This window comes from Dermacentor albipictus, chromosome 2, assembly GCF_038994185.2.
Source record: "Dermacentor albipictus isolate Rhodes 1998 colony chromosome 2, USDA_Dalb.pri_finalv2, whole genome shotgun sequence".
NCBI lineage: Eukaryota > Metazoa > Arthropoda > Arachnida > Ixodida > Ixodidae > Dermacentor > Dermacentor albipictus.
This window is the reverse complement of record NC_091822.1, coordinates 87,179,477-87,185,922: the sequence shown is the minus strand read 5'-3', so window position 1 is coordinate 87,185,922 and position 6,446 is coordinate 87,179,477.

Genomic DNA, 6,446 nt, shown 5'->3' with positions numbered 1-6,446 from the left:
TGTGTGAAGAGGGGGGTGCGTGAGTGACTTTCTGTGTGTGTGCTTAGCCTTTCTATCATACGTGTCGCCAGAGCACCAGATGTGTTCGCTGCCGGTGGTTACTTATATCAGTGCCACTGCCTGGAGCGCTACGAAACAGGTCGCCCAGCTGCGCGGCAGATGCACCAGCCAAGCTACGCGGCAAACATGCACACTCTCTGCGATTCAGTGGATGGCTAAAGAGACACTGAGGGGCTCTCCAGCGTTTGTTATCGTGTGATATGAAATTTCCCAGTCCGCCTCATGCCGCTTTCCCGATCTGTATGAAGGAAGCAAGGTCATATTGCTATGTGTTTAGAATGACGAGCTTTGACTACGCAACAAGGCCCGTACCCTGCATATAGTTCTGAGTCAACAAGCCGACGCCTCCTTCAATACAGGATTGAACCCAGGTGCTGTATTGATAGCAGGGATTATTGAAAGTCCTCTATGTCTTATTGGAGTTCACCGAAAGCTCAAACCGAGACGCTTTAGGGCTTTAGGGCCTTGTACCTTTGCTGCAGTTTGCTGGATATTCCCCAGGGTGCGTATCGTTGAGGAAAGACCAGGGCAACAGTCCGAGTTCTCTGAAGAAAAGTTCGCCTACGCTCGTTGTTACTTATCGCCTGCCTTGATTTGCCTCTTCGTTGTTGCAAGCCGGTGGCACTTTTCCGCAATAGCGCCTGCTCTTAGACGTTCCGAAAGTCCCAAGACGATGGCGACTCCTCCCCAGGACAGCTGCTGGAGTATACCACTGGTGGCTATGTGTTCGACCTGCTCCAGATGTGTTCCTGCCGGTGGTTACTTATATCAGTGCCACTGCCTGGAGCGCTACGAAACAGGTCGCCCAGCTGCGCGGCAGATGCACCAGCCAAGCTACGCGGCAAACATGCACACTCTCTGCGATTCAGTGGATGGCTCTGGCTCTGGATGCAGTGGACCTGCTCTCTATGACACTGACCAGCATAGGCTATTTGTACGTGCACTTCATGCAAAAATTTCACGTCAATCGGGAGATGGCTTCCTGGCCAGAGAGCATCATGATACTCACACAGCACCTCGGAGGTAAGGAATAAAATCTTGTGTTCTGTTCTTCCTTGTGTGTAAACCAATTGGTTCCTGATATAAACGCCGTCAGAGTTACCTCGGGTTTTCGTTCAAATGAATGGCAGAGCTTGAAAAAAAAACTTGTGACAGGTGTCAGTTAAAATTTTAATTTATGAGGTTTTACATGATAAATTATAAGGCACATCGTAGTAAAGGACACAGGATCAATTTTGGCCGCTTGCGGTTCCTTAACCTGCACCTAAACCCAGTTACAGTAAACCTAGTTACACACAGTTACACGATCCCAATCAACCTCGTCACGATATATATATATAGATATAGACGAGGTCGCAGAATGCCGCTGCAATCTCGTCTGTCCCTGCTATTACTGCGAGCGATTGTTTATTTATTTATTTATTTATTTCACGTACTTTCAAGGCCCGAAGGCGTTACAGAAAGGAGTGGAGTCAAAACAAGAAGTAATGCAGTAAAAAATAAAAAATACAAACAAGTATTAACAAAAAATTTACAAAAGATATTAACAAAAGGCATTCTGAACGGCGGTTTTGAAGTTAGTAGGGTCGGTGATGAGTGCGATTGAGGCGGGAAGGCGATTCCAGTCCGTGCTTGTCCTGGGGATGAATGAGTCACTGTACCGGTTAGTACGGCACAATGGCACCCCGATTTTAAAGCTGTGGTCAGTGCGGGCAGAAATGTATGACGGAGGGGTAAGAAGGGTCTCTTTTAAAAGGGGGTTCAAGTGAAAAACTTTGTGAAAAAGGGAGAGACGGGAATATTTGCGGCGTGACGAAAGATCAGGTAAGTTAAGAGTTCGTTTCATTGAAGAAATACTTGCATAGCGAGAATAATTAGATAATATAAAGCGTGCACTACGGTTTTGAATACTTTCAAGAGAAGAAACTAATGACGACTGAGTCGGATCCCAAATGGCTGAAGCATATTCCAATTTGGAGCGAACTAAAGTTTTATAAAGGGTTAGCTTCAGGGAAGAAGGGGCAGAGCTAAAATTACGGCGTAAGTAACCAAGCATGCTATTAGCGTTTTTAGTAACATAGTCAATATGCGAGTGCCAAGAAAGGTTATTTGATATGTGAAGGCCGAGATACTTGTAAGAGCTAACTGACGTCACAGGTGCACCATTAATAAAGTAGGTGTGCGTGGCAGTGTTACGAGATATACGCATGGCCTTGCATTTATTTGAATTTAGTTGCATGCACCAATTAGAACACCACTCAATTACGCGGTTAAGGTCGTCCTGCAGCTCTTGGGAATCTGAAGGATTAGTAATTTTACGGTAGAGAACACAGTCATCCGCGAAAAGCTTTATGGAAGAGGAAAGAACGCAGTTCGGAAGATCGTTAATATAGATTAGAAAGAGAAGTGGACCCAGGACTGACCCTTGAGGAACACCTGCTGGTACGTTAGAAAACCGAGAATTACAGTTATTAGCGTTTACAAACTGCGTCCTGTTAGAAAGAAAGTTTTTTATCCACTCGAGTACATTTGCGTCCAAGTTAAGTTGAGACAGCTTAAGCAGAAGTAAATCATGGGTCACAGAGTCAAAGGCCTTCGCAAAATCAAGAAATACGCAGTCAATGTCGGTACCTAGATCAGAAATTGCAAAGAGATCATTAGTAAATGTTAAGAGTTGTGTTTCACAGGAAAAGAACTTACGGAAACCATGTTGACAGGGGTTGAAAAAGGAGTTTGATTCTAAAAACTCAGCCAAATGTGAATATATTATATGCTCAAGAATTTTACATGAAATGCTAGTTAGTGAGATAGGCCTGTAATTGCTGGGTAAGTGTGTGTTACCTGATTTATGAACTGGAATCACCTTTCCCACGCACCAGTCGTTTGGAAGAACAGACTGCTGTAATGACTGAGTGAAAATGTGTGACAAGATAACAGCAGAAAATACATCAGTACACTTCAAAATTTTTGAGTTCAGGCAGTCTGGGCCAGCAGAGGAGGACGTTTTTTGATTGTTTATTAGGCAGCTAACACCAACCCAGTCAATAGAGATTGGATCCATGGGCGAAAAACCAGAATTGGATAAAACCGGTAATCCACTAGGCATCGTGGTAACATGTGAAGAGAACACATCATTAAATACATTACAGCATTCTTCAGGAGCAACAGGTTGATCGTTTGGGTATGTTAATTGGATTATTTTGCTTGGAGTACCGTTAACTATGGTCCAGAATTTACGAGGATTAGTTTGCAAGATGGACGGAAGGGTAACAGAATAAAAATGCTGTTTCGCACTAGCGGCGGCTGTGTTGTAGTCACTTTCAGTGAGGTAGTAAGCGGACCAAGCAACGTCACTGCATGAAGCTTTTGCGCGACGAAACAACCGCTTTTTTTTTTGTTACGTAGTCGCTTCAGAAAGGGGTTGAACCAAGGGGACCGTGGCTTGCAAGAGACTGTTCTTTGCGGTACGAAACGTTCGATTAATGACAACAATTTATTTTTGGAAATGCACCAGTTTTCTTGAACACAGCGCTGATCGCAATTAGCGATGTAAGAAGCTGCGAAATTTTCCATTTCAGTGGTAATGGAAGCCAAGTCGGCTTTGCTGTAATCGCGGATCACCTTCGTAGTTTTCTTTACAGGAGCCCGTGTATTGATATGAAAAGCGAGTGCAAGGTGATCACTTACGCCTTTTATGTAAAGAATTGGGGAAACTGTGTCAGGGTTCGTAGTGAGAATCAGATCTAGTATGTTAGATGAGGAGGCAGACACGCGCGTTGGTTTCAGTACAAGCTGGGTGAAGTGGAAATCCAAACAAGTGTTTATAAACTGGGTACTCTGAGAAGACTGGGACGTTGCCGTGTCGTTACGCCAAATGATATCGGGAAAGTTGAAGTCACCAAGAAGAAAAAGGGGAGCGTTAGGGTATCTGACAATTAATTTGTTCAATGCGTCGTGAAGGTCATCGCAAAATGACGTCGAAGCAGTAGGAGGGCGATAGCATGTGCAAAAAATAACATCTCTGTTGTCGAGTACAACGCGCACGCAAACAAGTTCAAGTGGCGTTTCTATGGAAACTGAGCTCGATGTGAGCGTTTCAGTAACCGCAATCAAGACACCTCCACCTGATCGCACACCACGATCGCAGCGATAACATGAATACAGTTTTTCACAATCAAAAATTTCGCTATTTTTTATCCGAGCCGAGAGCCATGTTTCAGTGAGACATACTATGTCAGCAGCGCATGAATCAATCAGCGAGGACACCGCAGCACGTTTATTTAGTAGACTTCGCACGTTAGTGACAAAAACAGATATGGTGTTATTAGATTGCGCATGTGCTAGCTATGTCGAACCATTTCCTTCGATAGCTTGACGCGACCGATCAGAAGAGCGTGCTGCACGTGGCATGCTGACTTCGCATACATTGTCAGTGGTAGAACAGTAAACGTAGCACTTCTTGTTCAAAAATAACTTATTTAGCCGTATTGAGTATGTCTGTCCTGATGCCTTAGCAAAATCAAGCAGCTTTTTCCTAGACTGGCGCGTTGCTCGGCAGAAATCTTCGCCCACAGATACCCCGGTGGATTTGAAATTAGATTTTAGTGCCAGAATTTTATCCTTTAGTTTTGAGCAAGAAAATTTCATTATAATCGGGCGAGTCTTATTAGCAGTATACGAGCCAAGTCGGTGGGCTCTACAAACCATATTCTCGGGGACCTCAAACTTAAGATGATGAGACAAAAATTCACACACCAATTTTTCAGACTGTGCCCATGTTTCTGAGGGAGAGTCAGAAATACCATAAAATATTAAGTTATCCCGGCGGGAGCGATCTTCCAGATCATCGAGACGTGTCAGGAGGGAGGCATTTTCAGTTTTAACGGCCTGAGCTACAACTGCAGGTATGTCAGCTGACGACGGGTTAAGCTCAAGTGATTCAACAAGCGATTCAACTGTCGTTAATCTAGTGGTTAAATCGGAAACTTGATTAGTTAATTGAGCTTGCTTTTCCTTTAATTCGGCGAGACCACTCATTACCTCTGTGTGTCGTGAATCTATTTTTGCTGAAAGGGCAGAAATGGCTGCAAGAAGTTCTTTGTACTGCGCGTCAGTTGCGGGTCCCGGATTAAGTTCAACATCGCCAGATAGGATGAGTAGCCTAGCAACAAACGCACATTCACACAGTGAGGCAAAAAATACACTTGGGCACGGGAAAAGCAGCAGACAGACGTTACTTGTACGTTTAGAGTAAAGAGACGGAGCTTCACAGACCTGCATGAAGAAGCAAAAAGGGTTTAGCGGCGACTGTATGGTTGCCGCTATCCCGTGCCCACTGAAAGTGGCCGGACGAAGGCAGCTGCTTAAGTAGAGCCAGAAGGGAGATGTCGCTCCTGGCGGCTGTGAATCCGTGTGCAAAGGTATGAAGATGGCGCCCTGGATTACTTGCTGGCACCAAAGATCTTGACTTGCGTCAGATAGCAGGACTGGCAATGGTGTCGGTGAGTCATTATAGATGAGCACTGGTGAAACCGCACATGCGCAGGTCGAGGGATACAGCCATACTCCAAGGAGCACGATGAACTGCATGAAGAAGCAAAAAGGGTTTAGCGGCGACTGCATGGTTGCCGCTATCCCGTGCCCACTGAAAGTGGCCGGACGAAGGCAGCTGCTTAAGTAGAGCCAGAAGGGAGATGTCGCTCCTGGCGGCTGTGAATCCGTGTGCAAAGGTATGAAGATGGCGCCCTGGATTACTTGCTGGCACCAAAGATCTTGACTTGCGTCAGATAGCAGGACTGGCAATGGTGTCGGTGAGTCATTATAGATGAGCACTGGTGAAACCGCACATGCGCAGGTCGAGGGATACAGTCATACTCCAAGGAGCACGATGAACTGCATGAAGAAGCAAAAAGGGTTTAGCGGCGACTGCATGGTTGCCGCTATCCCGTGCCCACTGGAGTTCGTTTCATTGAAGAAATACTTGCATAGCGAGAATAATTAGATAATATAAAGCGTGCACTACGGTTTTGAATACTTTCAAGAGAAGAAACTAATGACGACTGAGTCGGATCCCAAATGGCTGAAGCATATTCCAATTTGGAGCGAACTAAAGTTTTATAAAGGGTTAGCTTCAGGGAAGAAGGGGCAGAGCTAAAATTACGGCGTAAGTAACCAAGCATGCTATTAGCGTTTTTAGTAACATAGTCAATATGCGAGTGCCAAGAAAGGTTATTTGATTGTTGAAGGTATAGGGTACGCCACCAGTCATTGGGATTCATCACAGTACTTTACCCTCAGTGTTCATGATTGCCGGAAAACCCACCTCCACTCGCAGCAAACCTGATCGCCTTCTGTGCCCTGCTCGGGTCTATCACGTCAGCAAGGGC